Consider the following 17628-nt stretch of genomic DNA (forward strand, 5'->3'; position numbering starts at 1 on the left):
TAGGTCCCTGGAGGTGAGACCTGTAGAGGGCAGAGCACTGGCTTGGAGTTAGAAGAAAAGGTGCTCTAATCTAGGAGAGAGGTATGCCAAGATTTGGGGTAAAAGGATATGATGTCTGTGAAATTATCTCATCGAAATGAAATGGATGGGACAGTTCTGAGATGAGCCATTAGCGACAGGATGAGGAAATGCAGCCTAATCTACACTTGTTGGTAACCCCAGAGTCCTCAGATTCCCATTTGACCTCAGTGTTCCTTGAGTAGATGCTTCAAGGCCAGTCAACCCATCGCTTGGATTTGTTACTCATAAAATCAGGACATTAATTCTCACATTTATTTTAAGGATAAAATGCAAGGAAAAGAAAGAAAGAAAGAAAGAAAGAAAGAAAGAAAGAAAGGAAGGAAGGAAGGAAGGAAGGAAGGAAGGAAGGAAGGAAGTCATTTGTAGGGGCTTCTGAGACCAGGTTCGCAGGTTTCACGAGGCTCACAACTGCCTGTAGCTCACCTCCAAAAGATCTTATGTGGGAATCCACATGCATGTGCAGGTACAAACACCACACACACACACACACACACACACACACACACACACACACACACACTTCTTTAATATTTTTTAAAGACTGTTTTTTTTAAAGATTTGTTTATTTTTTATGTACATGAGTACACTGTTGCTCTCTTCAACGACACCAGAAGAGGGCACTGGATCACATTGCAGATGGTTGTGAGCCACCATGTGGTTGCTGGGAATTGAACTCAGGACCTCTGGAAGAGAAGTCAGTGCTCTTAACTGCTGAACTATCTCTCCAGCCCTTCTTTAATATCTTAAAATATCCTTTATGAACTCCAAAGTACAATGAGAATGTAAATTGTTTGGTGTTTGAAGTGAGGATGTATTAACTAAATTGTGGTCTAACTAACTGGGTCTGTCTGCTTCCTCAAATGAGATTTGTCCAGTGTGGGGCTTGATGAGAATTCTCATCTCTGTAGCAGGTTTACATCTTTCTTGACGACATGGGGACAGAGTTTATGCTTGGATTCCATTCAGTATTATGGGAGGAAGGGCTAGGGGAAGCTTGGCTGTTTGGAAGTTGGTTGGCAGTCTGGCTAAGGGATTCTCGTCTTACTGTTGATTTCAAGCATCTGAAGCTTGCAACCTGCTCTTTTATATTTGGCATGGGCTGTAAAAGCTTGCTGAAGGGGGCAAACCCTCTCAGAGGATGGCTGAGCTGAGCCTGGAGGATGTCTACGTGGCACCCATTTCTGACATCCAAGTGTATCCAGAGGCCGTGCTGAGTAACTTCTCATACAGGACTCCTGACCAGAATCTCCCTGGGCTTGATGTCCCAGTGTAGGGAACAGACTCCTGAGTCCCTATCCGGCAGGATGGCTGGGTGAGCTGCATGAAATTACAGTCACACACCGGGGCCCCTTGAAAGAACTGTTTCACCGGTGACCTTTTGAAAGCCACTTGTAGGCCTGGTGCTTAGTCTGAAAGGGAAGGGGGCAGACTTACCTATCCAATGCCTGCAGACCACACAAGCTTAAGTTCAAACACACGGGACCTTCAACTTCATTTCATTCTTTCCAGACTACCACAGACCCTTCTTCTCTCTCCCACCTTCCCCTCAAAGGTTACTTTAACTTGCTGTAACCGGAACACACCCTCAGCTTCATTCTCCATTTTACCATCAGGACCACAACACAATCTTCTAAAGTGGAGTGACGGTGAAGGGCACACAAGTGGTAAGGGAATGATGGCTGAACACATATGACGTGAAGGGCACACAAGTGGTAAGGGAATGATGGCTGAACACACATGTCGCTAGGCACATCCCAGAGCGTCTGTGAGATAATCCACGTGCAGCTGACATTTGCTCTGAATCCTTGCGCAGACAACTCTGATGTGGTACTTAGTCTCCCCCTCCCCCACCCCTTCTGAGATCTGCAAGCAGCACTATGCCTGGTTCTGCTTGCCTTGGTGTTTTTGTTTGCTTGTTTGTAGTGTGTGTGTGAATTGTGTGTGTGTATGTTTATATGTGTATGTTTGCATGTATGATGACTATAGTCCTGTGTGTGTGTGTGTGATATGAGTCTATGTGTGTATGTTAGTATAGCTTGTTTGTAGTGTATATGTGAATGGTGTGTGTGTATGTGTTTATATGTGTATGTTTGCATGTATGAGGAATATAGTCCTGTGTGTGTGTGTGAGTCTATGTGTGTGTGCGTTAGTACAGCCATGCACATGTCGTGACATGCATGTGGAAATCAGAATACAACTTGTGCTGCTGGTCCTTGCCTTCCGCCTTGTTTGAGACAGGATCTCTTATTGCTAGTCCATGCATCTGCCAGGCTAGCTAGCATGAAAACTTGATGGAATCCTGCTGTTCCCATCTCACAAATCTCTGCAGGAGTTCTGGGATGGCAGAGGTGTGCTACTCAGGTTGACTGGATTCTAAGGGGGAGGGTGGTCTAAACTCAGGTTCTCATGCCTGTATGACCTCATGCCTTCTTCCCCACTGAGCCCTCCCCTTAACCTGTTTAACCTTCTCTTTTTTCAAATATCCAGGTAAAATGGGATTTCTGCTGAAGCCTCACTGTGGCTCCAGATGGAAAGTCACAGATGAATGGCTTCTCTAATTAAAATCTACCTATTAAGCTCATTAGCACAGAAGATTAAGTTCCGTGATGGCCTCAGGAAAGCTGCAGCACCTGAGGTTTCAGACAGATTCCCTTTATGCCTTAGCTTTGGTGAGGAGCCTACTTGGGGTCATGCCGCCTGGGTTCCCACCTACGTCAGTGGAAACCCCGTGGGCAGAAGGAAGGCGGTGCCCTACACACTCCCACGCCGTTGATTCAAAACACTGGGTGGAGCACGATCTATGCCAGGGCAAGAGTGTTTGATTGTCTGAGTCTTTGCAATTACAGCCTTAACTAGTGAGGCTGGATGGCTCAATTTGAGTACTTGTCTTCACCCTTACAGTGAATTCAAGCATAAATATTCAAATTTCAAAATATATTTTACTGCACAATTTCTAGACCTCAGGAATATAAAACAGATAAACAGCAAAGATTGACTTCCCACGCTGGTGCAGTAAAATATCTTTTGAAATTTCAGATCCAAATAATGATATTTAAAATATGTCTAGGAGGGAGGGCTTCATGATCTTGTGTAGTGGACAAGACAGTCACCTAGCTTTACAGTAGAAGGCCTCAGACACCCACATACATAGAAACAGAGGGAAATATACTTTCTACAGAATGGCCTCCAGCCCATAACCAGCATGTGCTGTCATTCGCTTTACTTCTTTCACATTCGGGAACTTCTACTGTGGGCTGGGTATCTTTGCTGGTCTTCAAAGCAGCCCTGAGCCTTAGCAGGTCTGAGGTGAGAGGAACCAGCTCCAGTTCTACACATCTAGGATTGCACAAGCTCCTCCTCATCTGTTTTGAAGCAAGTATCCTTGACTTACAGCTTTCAGATGAATTCCTTGGTGTCTTACTATCCCCCTGTGGCTTGGTAAAAGCTAAATGTTCTTCCGATGAAGTTTCAGAATGAAGCCATGATAGCTACGTCAGCATTCAACTTGATGTTAAAGCGCCCAGGATTAGAAAACATCGCTTCCTCCACCATTGGAAGGGACTCTCTGTCCAGTAGCCCTAGCCATCACAAGTTTGTCCAAATGTGCAGCATGTTATTTCGTGCGATGTCTTCACTTCAGAAATGCTGGCAGACTTAAGGTCCAGACATCTGCATTTGCTAGTGGAATGTCTCCCGACAATGTCTCTGGACTTGGGGGTGGATCTCTGTGCTTCAAGAGGATGATGAAGTCTTGGGTTCTGTGTGGTGAACTCTTGAAGACTTATTTAGACTGCTCTTGCAGTGAACATATCCCATGCTGGTGCTGTGGCTGTCTCGATTACCTCTAAGCATCTTCCTCAGGCCAGACTGTAAGCGCTTCCAGTCAGATTTCACATTAGCCTGCTACTCCAGAACATAATATTGACCTTATAGGTAAAAAACTGTAAGTTTAGAGTGAACCTATAATTTACTCTAAAGACATAGCTGGAGGTGGGGGGGGGGGGGGCTGGAGAGATGGCTTGGTGATTAAGAGCACTGGCTGTTCTTAACCAAAGGACCTGGGTTCAATTCCCAGCAACCACATGGAGGCTCATGGCTGTCTGTAATTCCAGTTCTAGGGGATCTGACACCCTCACACAGACATACATGCAGGCAGAATACCAATGTACATAAAGTAAATAATTAAAAAAAGAAATAACTCTTAAACAAGCTGAAGCTGTCGATCTTCATGAATCACTTGTTTTATATCTCCAGTCAAAAAAGTGGATCAGAGATATCACGATGGGGTTTTCCACCAATCCCTGGCATACTGTTTTAGAAGCTAGGTGTCAGAATCTGGGAAAAAGACAACCGCAATAATGGAACAAATTAAAAGTCTCCACAGCCAGTATTGGAGTAGAGTCACCGAGGTGCAGTGAGAGATGAGAAACACAGACAGGAAAATGGGTCAGGAGCAGCCCATCTCCCAGTAATGACGGAAACAGACTCAGACCATGTCTATAAAAAATAACAAGAGAAACATAAGACGGTTCCTAGCGGCTTTGTTCCCTGTAGCCCTGAACTAGAAGGAGCCCAAAGCCTATCTGCAGTAGAATGGATCCATGCATACTGGCTTTCCCACACAGTCCAGTGCAGCTCAACAAGACAGCCTGCTGGCCCCTAATCGGCACGAGCAGAGATGTAAAGCCAAGAGTGGGGCACCAGTCTCACAAGAGTATGAAAGAAATTTCCAGAAGAGTTGAATGCAAGTATGGTGACAGATATTGGGAGGCTTTTTTCCTTTTTTCTCCGGTGTGACGTTGGCTGTCAGGAAGAAAGGGGACAAAGGCATGACTGAGCAAGTCCCCATTCTGATCTCAGTGTGTTTATACTAGAGTAGAAACTCTTCCTGCACATTTAAGATTCCTGCCACACACATGTAACTCAAACTAGAAAAAGAGAAATCAAAGAGAAAGAAATTGCGGCTGTTTATTGAGTGCTTACTATGTGCCAGGCAAGTGCTAAGCACATGAGGCTTTAAAATATTAAGCAATTTACCACAGCTTCCAGACTCTAGGAGCCAACTCAACTCACTCAGACTCTGAATCCCAGGCTCCAAAGCCCCCACTCTCTGCAGTCCCGCTTGCCCTGCAGTCTGACAGCTTTCCTCTGCCTTGTTGGACTGGGCCCAGCCAGCCTGCCCAGCCAGCCTCAGAGCTGAGCAGGTGGGCCTGGGAGGCAGCGGCGGCTTCACTTGAAATGTCCGTTTGATGACAATATACCTCTGTTGCTGCATTAACAGAGCTGTTAAAATATTTCCCTTACTGTTGCTTATGTCAGAGCCTTGCCAAGTCTCGGGGATAGTGCTCTGATTGTTGAAGGGAGGAACTCGACAGAGGAACAATGAATGGTATTTTCAATAAAGCATGGAGGTAGGAATAGAAGACATATTATTTGTGGGACTCGGTCTATTCTGGCTGGACACTCTTCTGAGAGAAGGAAAAGCCAGGCACAAGTTTCACACCACAGGCAGCCCTTCCATCTACTCAAATCCCCAGTCCTAACTTAATTACTTTAGTTAAACTTGTTAGAGGCAAGAGGCTTAATTAATAAAGCCATCATGAACAGGGACCAAACAGGTATTCACTGTCAGTATTTATCAAATACAGGGTCAGACATCTGAACTGCATTCCCAGACAGTCTGCGAGATGAGAGAAGAGAGATCCTGGAACTGCCTGTGGGTGCTTACCTCTGCCTTCTGCTTTCTGTCCCTCCGATGGTGTCCCCTTGTCTTCAGGCCCACCATCTCCGTACAGAATTTCTGTTGTTCTCACTTATGAGATTCTGAAGATTCCAACCCGGTCCACCATCAGAGACTCATTTGTGATCCTGGAACCAGACTCTGCGTGCAGAAACACCGCCACCTCAGGCTTTCCACCCAGCTCTGGGAGGTCCCTTAGGTTCTTCTAGTTCCAAATGTACACAGCATCAACCTCAGGGGACGCCGATGGGAGGGCACTAGAAAAGTAACTAATTTACCCAAGGGGGACCTCACACCTAGGAAGCAGCTAAATGAGGATGATAGTGGCTAATTTACTAGGAATAAATCAACACCTCTTTTCTCAGAAGGCAAAATGTGAACACAGGGTTCAGGGCCAGCTTCTTAATGACATTGCTTTCTTACCTGGGTATAAATTGGATCTGTCACACTGGGCTTTAAGCTCGGCCATGTTTCAAAGTCTACTAGATGTAGGAGTTTTAAATTGGAGTCCTAATTGGAAACAAGGGATCTTTAATAAGTATGAACAAAATCCTAATTTTCTGACTTCTGAATTGGTTCATGTTGGTAATCTGTTCAGTTCTCTTTGGACTAGCACTATCTGGGTTTCTATCACTCGGGACAGGAAGTGGAGCTCCTACCGTCTTCCCAGCCCAGGAGGCAGCGGTGGCTGTCAGCAGCTTCTGTAGCTACTGAGAAACCTTAGGCCCTCCCTCTAGCATCTTTGAAGCTCTGCCATTCCACTTGTCCTGGAACAAACACTAATTTCCACCCCTGTTCCAGGTCAGTGCAGTCCTGTACCAACATGATTTTACATCTGAGTTAGAAAACTTTGAAAACCAAGAGGCACAGCTTTGTTACATCTGGTGTGAGCAAAGCATCTCAGAACAAGGTTGTCTGGCCAGAATTTGGAATTAGGAACAAATGATTCCTTTCTTGGACCGTTGTCTGCTCTTTCCTCTTCAGCCAGTAGGTGGCGCTCATCAGTGAGGCACTAGCTAAGGTGCAGGAGTCAAGGAAAGTCAGGGGCTGTGGTGCGCATCAGACCAGTGAAAGCCAGAAGACAGAAGGGGACAGGCAAGGCAGGCCAGACTTTTCGTTTTGAGAGCCCTGAGGTGTGGTGAGGACTCTCTGTGAGGCTCAGTTTTGCTTAGGTCTAACCATACAGCAAGTTTGCAGGAGGTGTATTTTTAGACCTGAAAGTCACTTAGGGCTTATCCACAACTTTCTGTCCTGAGGTTTTGGTTATTGAAGAAAACCCTTCCAGGGTCATCAGTTCACTCTAGTCTCTTTGTGAGGGGTATGATCCTGGCCTTCCCCAACACTCCCTTTAGGCATGGTGCCTTTCACACTGTTTTTTCCGGGCTCAACGTGTGGTCTGTCTTGCTGACCGTGCCCTCATTCCCAGCTCTGTCTTCAGGGTAAGGCCTCAAGAGAAGCATTGTCTTGTCTGAATCCTCCTAATTGTATGGTGTGCTTGTAAATCCCCAGGGAGAGTTTACATGACAGAGATTATACTGCCCCATGTTAGAGAGTTAATGATTGGGGAGGCAGAATAATCACACAAGACTTAGACTTGCAAATAGATTTACTAGGAAGCCATTGTGTTTAACTGCTCTAAAAGCAAATGCTTCTTTTGGCAGTGAAGAAAAAAGGGAAACACCAGGAATATAGCATTATCTTTCATCTGTTCTGCCCTGGTCTAAACCAAATTAAGTGCCAATTTGCATTCAGGTGTAAATGGCAGCTGGTACCTACCTGATTATAGTGACTTGACTGGGATCCCCAACTTTACCCACTGGATGTCAGTGGCCTTCTCACTCCAGCTATGATACCCCCCAAATGCCCCAGATGCCCCCTAATGCCACTCCAGGCCCCAGCTGCACTCCAGGCTCTAGCTGAAGATATCGTTTTTTTAGTGATCTTGAAAGCCGGGGTTAAGGACCATGTCCTACTTTTAGGCAGTGGGCTGAGGTCAAGTGCCTTTGTCTCCAGTATTTCAGGTTGACTCTGACTTTGCGATGACAGTACGCACTGAAGAAGCACCTGTGACACGTCTGAACCAAAGCAAGAGGACCCGGCTGGCATATTCTGTTAATGGTCAGGGTTCGTTTGGCTGCCTTTCTTCCGGTTGGATTACCAAGTGTTTCCCATTATCTTGATAGCTTTTCCCCCTCTTCTCTCCTTCTTTTCTCTTCTCCCACATTCACTATTCCTCCTTTTAATCTCTCTTTGAATAATTAAGTTCATTTCGAACTACGTTAAGATGGTTTGCCATAGAAGCCAACCCAATACCTGTGCATATCTTTCGTTTCAGAAAACGTGGAAGTTCTTTTCTCCGGGTCCTGGGCCCTCCTTGACTGAAGCTGGGGACTGACTGAGCATGTTCACAAGAGCTAACTAACCCAGAGTCAGGATTCAGACATCAGTGGGTTGTCTGAACAACTTTTTTTCCATCAGTATTTTCAGATTCCAAAGCTACACAAGTCCAGCAAATTCACTTGCGAGGAGAGAAAGCTCGATTCTAACTGTCGGCAGAACCTCATCGTGTACTGGCGTTGGAAGGTGAGTGAGTAGTACCTGTGTATCAGCTGTGCAGCGCTGAGCATTGGCTTCTCTGGAGGCCTCGCTGGTGTGGGGATTACATCTGCTGCTTCCAGCAGCAAGGCTCTGGGGCCTTTCTGCCTACACGTGGGGTTCAAAAACTAACCCAAATGAGGACTACCCCAGCCAGGTATTTGCGCATGCGCTGACTCCCAGGCCTCCCAGAGCTGCTACTTGGCTCTGGAGTTTGTGGAACATTCGTTTGCCAGGCTTCTAGATGGTCAGGAGCTAAAGTTGGCAGAAAAACTACTGTTTTCAGTGGTTTCTCCCTCCCCTGGGTTGCTTTTCTCTTAAAAATAAAGTTTTAAGCATAAGTCCTACATTTGGTGCCAAGCCACAGAGTTCAATTTAGCATTTTGGGGTAGCTATTTTAATTTATTTTTACCTTGTATTCTTTAACATGCAATCAGGAACACAGCACCAGGAACTGGGGTTTAGTCTATGGTTGTAAAAGTAAAGGAGTAAAATATTTTCAGAATCTTCCACGGAGCCCATGCCTCCTTCATTTTGCAGTAGGTGTATGTTTCAAAACGTTTCCATTTCTCAAAATACTTTCAAATTATCTCTTGAGATTTCCACATGTTTGTTCATAAACTAATGCTGGGAAAATGAAGAGATTTTATTCCCTTGCTCTGTCTGACTGATAAGGCTCTCAAACCTCCCTTGATCATGTTATCCACAAATAGACCATCTAAAAGAAAAAAAGGGGGGTTGTTTCAAAAGAGGTTTTAAAAATATCACTTGAGGGTTACTTTACCCAAGGAGAAGTCATTCTCTGAAAGTAATTTTACCAAGGGATCCATATGCGTGTTCCCAGGAAACCACAAAACGGTCGCAACACCAGCTTTTCAGACTCCCTTATACTCACAGGGCCAGAGTGAGTCATTTGTAATGAGTTTCCATTTCAGACACTTTGCATGAAGAACTGGAAAAGCAAGCTCGAGGAGACAGCAAGTCAAAGAAGGGCTCGGCACGTGTCCTCGAGTGAGAAGAGGCTCACAGGATGGTTTATTAAAGTGAACACTCAACATGTGGTCTATGAATGGTCCGATCAGCTGCCTACAGATGGGCATTGACATGGTATTGGAGTGGGGGGGGGGGGACAAAAAACAGCGAGGACTGGGCACCGCCTCCATTGCTCAGTTTAACTTTGCAGGTACTCCTCAGTACAACAGCGGCGAGACTCCACAGCCGTGTGACCAGGGGCCTCTGCTTGCAAGTCCTAGGCTCAAAAACTTTGCAACGAAGCCTGCCGTTTGGTACTCCTGCGATCTCCGTGAACTACACAAGTGCTTACCTCTTTGGTGAAAACTGGTATAAAATTGCCCTGAGACTACAAAGGAAGATTATGTATATCTCAGACAGAAATTTCATGTGACTTGGCTCTGTCCTCTAATATCTCATAGATATCCTAAGCACTTAAAAATTACATTTGTGAAGTTAGAGAGATGGTTCAGCTGTTAAGAGCATTGGCTGCTCTTCCAGAGGACTAGAGTTTGATTCCCAACACCCACATAGCAGCTTACAATTGTCTGTAACTCCAGTACCAGGAGATCTGATACCCTCTCTGGCCTCTATGGTTACCAGGCATGCATGTGGTACACAGACATACATGCAGGCAAAACACTCATACACATTAAATGAATCTTAAAAACTTTGCATGTGTGCGTATGTGTGTGTGTGTGTGTTTGTACATGTCAGGAAACATGTGAAGGTCCGAGGACAACCTGCGAGTGTCAGCTTTTCCCTCCCACCACGCAGGTTCCAGGAATTGAACTCGGGTCATTGAGTGTGATGTGGAGAAACCCTCACCCACTTGTGTTAAAATGACTTGTGAGGATATTAACTTTGCATCGTGGCATTATACATTTCACACTTCTTGACAGTGAATATTTGACGTTTGCCGAGTTTGCTAACTTTTGGCTCCTTCCAGTGGCTGGTGTCTACCACTGACCAGCAGCTGCAGAGGGGTGAAGGAAGGCCAAGGCTGAGAGCACATTACACTAAGGCACTCTTTAGACAAGACTGGAGCATGTCACATTGGCGCCTAGCATCACGCAGATCATGAATGCACCTTATCTTTAGCTTCCTTCTGGAGCATTCCTTATTTCGAGAAGGTGTTTTTGTTTCTGAGTTTCCTGAATGTGTCTGTCTCTGGATACTTTGGATGTGAGAGAGTGGTACAGATAGCACCAGAGGTTAAGATTCCTAGTCTGCACCCCAGGCGCTGGATGCTGCTGTGTCCAGGGTCAGTTATCTCCAAACCAGATGCCCCAGGGACTGAGAGGAGTCTCAGGAATTCTCCTTGGAGGCCCAGCACGAGGGATCTGTTGGAAAGGGTCCAGAGCTGCAGAAACTCGGCCTCTTGGTGACTAAGGTGATTAGACAGGCCCAGAGAGTCCCTGCAGATTTTGCAATACCTCAGAGCCAGGCTATGTGGGTTAGACTGCCAAACCTTCAGAGGGTTAGCTATTTTTTTTTTTTTTTTTTTTTTGCCACTGTAGGGACAGTCATAAGGGCAGCACCTTCTCTATGAGACAGCTTCAGCCAGCTACCATGTGACCTCATGTAGACCTAGCAGCAACCAGAGGTTAGCCTCCCAATCTGGTCAGAAGTTCTAGGATCTGTGTCTTAGGGCCTCTGAGGATGAAGAAGAAGGGCAAAGCTAACTCACTTGGCATTGTCCCTGGCAGGAGAGCAGGCTCGAAATCAATGCCAGTTGTTTTCACTGCTGCCCCTAGCACTTCTATTACATCAGGCAGCAGATAGTGTGTTATGTCTGCTCTGGACCTCGTATTGCAGATGGTCCTGGCATGCAATATGTTCTCTTAACATATCTTTTCAGCATAGCTATGATAAGACTTGGCGTGGAAACTATATGGGTCAAGAGAGTTCTGTCTTCAGCTCCAGTTCTAAGCTTCTCTGTGGATCTAAATCCGATGCCTGCCAAGCACTTTCCTGGAAGGTGAACATGTGGATGAGTCAACAGACAGGCTCATGGCAGGCTCTGGACCAACCAGCAGACCCCATCTGGTTCCTCATTTAACGCCTCCACCCCAGATCACAGGCTACAGGTTCATCTCTTGGACCTCTCAGAGCCTCGGGTCAACTTTGTAACCCTCTCCTGGCAACTCAATCAGAACAAAGCTGGGGCCTTTCAAATGGAGACGAATGAGCCACTTCTGCCCTTGAGAGCTTTTGTAGATAAGGAAGAGTAGTGCTATGGGAGCCTGGGGACAAAATGTAGCAGAACTTAAGAAAGCAGCTGTCTGGTCTGCTTTTCTCCAGGTCCCCAGAGGGGAAACAGCAGTGCAGGCTCAGCACTCCTGCTCTGTTGCAGGAGTCTTTGAAGAACTGGTGGGGAGGCTTCCCTTGGGATTTGAGGAGCTGTGGGCCCTGAATGCCGTGAATGGAGTGGAGAAGGAACCAAGCTGATCATCAGAATGTGTGGTGACTGTGAAACTCTCACAGCCCACTGGGTTTGAGCGCTTGGTCTCTGCTGGCCTCTTTGTTCGGGGAGGTTGTAGAGTATTTGGGACAGGGGTCTAGCTGGCAGATGGAGGCCACCAGGGGATGGCCTTGAGGCTTAGGATCCCTACCCACTTTGAACTGAGTTATTTTGTCCCCATCCCCTTGACTATTAGGAAGCTGCTCAAACACCCACCAACAGTACAGAGCACCCATCTGCCATGGTGGGCTATCTCCCTTTAAACCACAAACCTATGAAGCTCCCTTCCCTTAAGCTACTTCAGTCTTATATTTTATCATGAGAACACACACACACACACACACACACACACACACACACACACCAAGAAAACTAATACATTGATGTATGGACACATGTGAGACATTGCTAGTGAATACTGGGAAGTCGGAGACTTTGACAGACTCACAGATGTCGTCATGTTGTACTGGGACAGCAATATAATACTCTGAGTTAATATAATACTAATACGAGAGTATAGGTGATACTCTCGAGTTACAACTGATGCCCAAGAGTTTACTTCCATGGAGCATAGGAGAAACAAGGACAGTCCCTAAGGAGAAAGCAGACGACCTAAAAAGAAATTTAAAAAAATAAAAATAAAAACCTTCTACGTAGGGTTATTTGCAGCACCGGACCTTTTCCTGACTCCTGGCCTGGTAATTTGTTCCCCTGCGGCTGCCATGGAAGCTGGTGAAGTCAGCGGCATAGAGGTGCATTTTGAAAAGCAAAACAAAATGAAGGAAATGCCACAGAAGTGACAACATGCAGCCTAAGATTGCCAAAGCAGGTTCTAAAATTGACTTGGTTACTGTGGCTTATTGGCCACATAGACCATTTTAGCATTTTATTTTCTTGACCATAGTTTGGGTTTAAGGCTAGACCTCAGAATGAAGACTCCAGGTTGGAGGCAAAGTGGCAGCACTGGAGTCTTAGCTGGGTCTCTCGTTCACTGCCAGACTGCTGGGCAGACACATTGCAGGGCAGGCGAAGCAAAGCTTGCCCAGCTGTCATTGGCCTGCAATGCACGCTCCACTGCTGATTAGCAATTTGACTCAGAGATTCAGCAAACTGTTTATGTCCCAGACTCAGCTCCCTCCTAGCAGAGTGAGCAGGAATCCTCACTTCAGTCGTCGGTCAAAAACTCAGGGACAGAGATGAGATTTGTGTTATGTGCTGACTCTGTCATTTGTAGTGGGGTGAGTCCTGGGGCCTCTGATCTCTCTTCTCACTGATGGGCATAAATGATAAATGTTCCAGTGGCACAGGACAGTAGACACACTTAAGGGGACTACACATGCAACACACACACACACACACACACACACACACATACACACACACACGGCTCAGACATATGTAGAAGTTCAGCACAGTGTTACCCTCGTCATATATCCTTACATATAAAAAGCATTTCTAGGCTTCCTCTTTTCTGCTTCCTGCCTACGCTCTGCCCTGGTGTGACTGACCCTTCAGATACCTGCTAAGCTAGTATTCCCTGTCCCGTCCCACCCCCTCCCCCCCACCCGCCCACCTGTTGCATAACTAGGAGTCCTTCATCCTTTTTTTTTTTTTTTTTTTTTTTTTTGCCATCAGCTAAGGATTCAGAGGACATCAGTGCCAAGTTGCAAAGCTGTAGGAATAGATGTGACCAGCAAGTGGCTGCTGTGTTGTGGTGTGGGCTGAGTCCAGGTTTAGCCAGTGATTTCTTCCTGCTGGCTGGGAAGTTTGAAGAAATTGTGTCATGCTACTGCTGTTGAAAAAAAGTCTCTACCAACCTCTCCCACCTCCCCTGAAAAAATAAATAAAGAAAAGCTTGTTAAGGAGTTGAGGAGAAATACTTGGAAACATTTATTCATTATAAAACAACTGGCCCCTTGTGCTGAGTTATTTTAAAGACCCCAAACTAGGGAACACTTAGTGATATACCTTCTTTGTTATCAGCATCAGTCAAAGACTTAGTTTTTGTCAAGTGTTATAGTTCTTTGAAAGCACTGCTGACCAAGCCTGGGTAGCTACACCAGGAAGCCCTGCATCTTCTCTGTGAAGACCAAGTCTGTGTTGGATGCTTTAAGACCCAGCATCCTCCGAGGTAGATGAGACCAGAATGAGCGGGAAGCGCTCAGCCTCTCTCGATGGTGAATTTCAAGGGCTTCTCTAAGTCTTAACTCAGTTTTCAGGTTATTTTCCCGTGGGGCCTCCTATGACCTCCCAAGTGGACATTGTCCTAGAACCTAGGCCCGTCACATTTTTTTCTGACACGTGACATCCTTAAGTCTCTTTCAAAACTGATAGGTAGCATTGACCCTCGTGGTGCTGGAATGTGCGTCTCAGCTGCTGCCAGAGCAAAGATGACTTAACAGAATTCCAAGCTGGCAGTTTGCAGGCACAGGGAACTGATCTTGTTTCTTTAGGGAATCTCAAGGGTACATACCCTGCCGTAGGAACTGGAGAGATGGCTCAGGGGTTAGGAGCATGGGCTGCTTCTCCAGAGGTCCTGAGTTTAGTTCCCAGCAGTCAGATGGTGGCTAACAACTGTATATAGTAGGGTATAATTCCCTCCTCTGGCACACGGGAATGCATGGAGACAGAGCACTCATATATATAAATAAGACATAAATAATTTAAAAAATGTTCTGCCATCAAAGTTGAGTGCTTCCATTCCCCAAGTCAGGATGTGCATGTACTCAAGACAGCCTCCAAACAGCATGGAAAGATGTGTGTTTCTAAAGCTTTCTGCCCTGACCCTATTGATAACTAGAGCCAACAGGTTGACTTTCCTTGTTCACTTTTAAAATGTACACACATTAGACCCGCAGAGTTGGCTCAGCAGGTAAGAGAAAGTGCATCTCACAGAGGACCTGGGGATGTTTGCCAGCACCCACATGGCCAGTTCACAACTGTCAGGAACTCTATCTCCGGGGCCTTTGATGCCTCTGGCCTCTGGCCCTGCTCTCGTGTGCATACACCACACACAGACACAGACACATACTTACAATAAGAATGAGAATCGTGCCTTTAAAATGCATCTGTACAGCTAACAAGGCGATTTTTTGCATATTCTCCTTTGTACCTTTTTTGTTACCATGGGAATGTTAATTTAACAACACATTACTTTTCATGAATTCCCAGAATTCCTTTGTTCGTTCTCTGATGCTTTCTCCAGGTTGTTGCTGGAATTTTCTTTAAATATGGCTATGATTGATGAATACCACTCTAAATACATTCCTGAGATTTTTCTCAGGTCATAGGGCAACATGCTGACACTCATTGTCAAATTACCCCCTAGAATTTTCTACTCTTGCCAGCTGGGGGTCCAAGGAGCAGGTAAAAGCTGCTTTTCCTCAGGCCCCTTGTTTTTCATCTTGATCATCCTTCTCGTATATAACTCAGAAGCCCAGCACAAATAGCTGGACTAAAGATAAAAAGAATAATTGTACTGTGGTAACGATAAATAGGTTCTCAGCATAGGTGGTAAGACACTGGAAAACACCGTCTGGGTATAAATACTGAGGGGAGGGGAAGGGAGGACTTGCTTGAACTTTCACTTGCTTAGAAATTAGGTCCTCTGAAGATCACAAGTTCGCCACTGGCTAACACATGAGCAATGTCACTTGAAAGGCTACTTCTGGGACGTGCTGGATTACCTTTAACAACCTAGTTACTTTTCTTTTTTTTTTAGTTGTATTTTTTTATTTATGTTTTAAAAGCTACCCCCTTTCCCGGTTTCCTATCCATAAGCCCCCTATCCCATCCCCTCCCCCCTGCTTCTATGAGGGTGCTCCCACACATATCCACCAACACCTTCTCTCCTGACATTCCCTTACACTGGAGTGGGGGGAGGTCCGGCCTTGGCAGGACCAAGGGCTTCTTCTCCCACTGGTGCCCAACAAGGCCATCCTCTGCTACCTATGCAACTGGAGTCATGGGTCTATCCATGTGTACTCTTTGGATGGTGGTTTAGTTCCTGGGAGCTCTGGTTAGTTGGTATTGTTGTTCTTATGGGGTTGCAAACCCCTTTAGCGCCTTCAATTCTTTCTTTAACTCTTCCAATGGGGACCACATTCTCAGTTCAATGGTTGGCTGTGAGCATCTGCCTCTGTATCTGTCATGCTCGATCAGAGTCTCTCAAGAGACAGCTATATCAGACTCCTGTCATCATGCACTTCTTGGCATCACCAATACTGTCTGGGTTTGGTGGCTGTATATGTATGGGCAGGATCCCCAGGTCAGGCAATCTCTGGATGGCTTTTCCTTCAGTCTCTGCTCCAAATGTCTCTGTATTTCCTCCTATTAATATTTTTATTCCCCCTTCTAAGCATCCACACTTTGGTTATCCTTCTTTTGAGCTTCATGCGGTCTGTGGACTGTATCATTGGGTGATCTGAGCTTTGGGGCTAATATTGACTTATCAGTGAGTGCATACCATGTGTGTTTTTTTATGATTGGGTTACCTCACTCAGGATGACATTTTCTAGTTCCATCCACTTGCCTGTGAATTTCATGAAGTCATTGTTTTTAATAGCTGAGTAGTACTCCATTGTGTAGATGTACCACATTTTCTGTATCCATTCCTCTGTTGAGGGACATCTGGGTTCTTTCCAGCTTCTGGCTATTATAAATAAGGCTGCTGTGAGCATAGTGGAATATGTATTCTTGTAATATGTTGGACCATCTTTTGAGTATATGCCCAGGAGTGGTATAGCTGTGTCCTCAGATAGTACTATGCCCCAGTTTTCTGAGGAACCTCCAGACTGATTTCCAGAATGGTTGTACCAGCTTGCAATCTCACCAACAATAGAGGACTGTTCCTCTTTCTCCACATCCTTGACAGCATCTGTTGTCACCTCAATTTTTGATCTTAGCTATTCTGACTGGTGTGAGGTGATATCTCAAGGCATTTCCTGATGACTAAGGATATTGAACATTTTTTATTGCTTCTCAGCTATTCAAGGTTTCCCAGTTGAGAATTCTTTGTTTAGCTCTGTACCCAGTTTTTTTTTTTTTTTTTTTTTTTGGAGTGGGGACTGAACCCAGGACCTTGTGTTTGCTAGGCAAGCGCTCTACCACTGAGCTAAATCCCCAACCCCTGTACCCAGTTTTTAATAGGAGTATTTGATTCTCTGGAGTCTAAATTCTTGAGTTCTTTGTATATATTGGATATTAGCACTCTATCAGATGTAGGATTGGTAAAGACCTTTTCCCAATCTGTTGGTTGCCATTTTATCCTAATGACAGTGTCCTTTGTCTTACAGAAGCTTTGTAATTTTATGAAGTCTCATTTGTTGATTCTTGATCTTAGAGCATAAGCCATTGGTGTTTTGTTCATGAAAATTTCCCCAGTGCCCATGTGTTCGAGGATCTTCCCCACTTTTTCTTCTATTAGTTTGAGTGTATCTGGCCTTATGTGGAGGTCCTTGAGCCACACGGACTTGAGCTTTGTACAGGGCGATAAGAATGGTTGGATTTGCATTCTTCTACATACTGACCTCCAGTTGAACTAGCACCATTTGTTGAAAATTCTCTTTTTTTCCATTGGATGGTTTTAGCTCCTTTGTCAAAGATGAAGTAATCATCAGTGTGTGGGTTCATTTCTGGGTCTTCCATTCTAGTCCATTGATCTCCTACCTGTCTCCGTACCAATATCATACAGTTTTTATCACTATTGCTCTGTAATACAGCTTGAGGTCAGGGATGG

The 17628-nt window shown here is 45.4% G+C and overlaps 1 protein-coding gene across 1 annotated transcript in view; it reads right to left on the reverse strand.

The window, feature by feature from the left end:
• The window catches only part of Lyzl1 (lysozyme-like 1), a 60224-nt gene extending 54168 nt beyond the window's left edge, over positions 1-6056 (reverse strand). The window contains exon 1 of the mRNA XM_087591269.1: positions 5810-6056. The gene's annotated coding sequence lies outside the window, so the exon portion shown is untranslated. The remainder of the gene's footprint in view (positions 1-5809) is intronic.
• Between the last annotated feature and the right edge of the window lie 11572 nt (positions 6057-17628).

This window comes from Rattus norvegicus, chromosome 17 (assembly GCF_021556685.1).
Source record: "Rattus norvegicus strain SHRSP/BbbUtx chromosome 17, alternate assembly SHRSP_T2T, whole genome shotgun sequence".
NCBI classification, from domain to species: domain Eukaryota; kingdom Metazoa; phylum Chordata; class Mammalia; order Rodentia; family Muridae; genus Rattus; species Rattus norvegicus.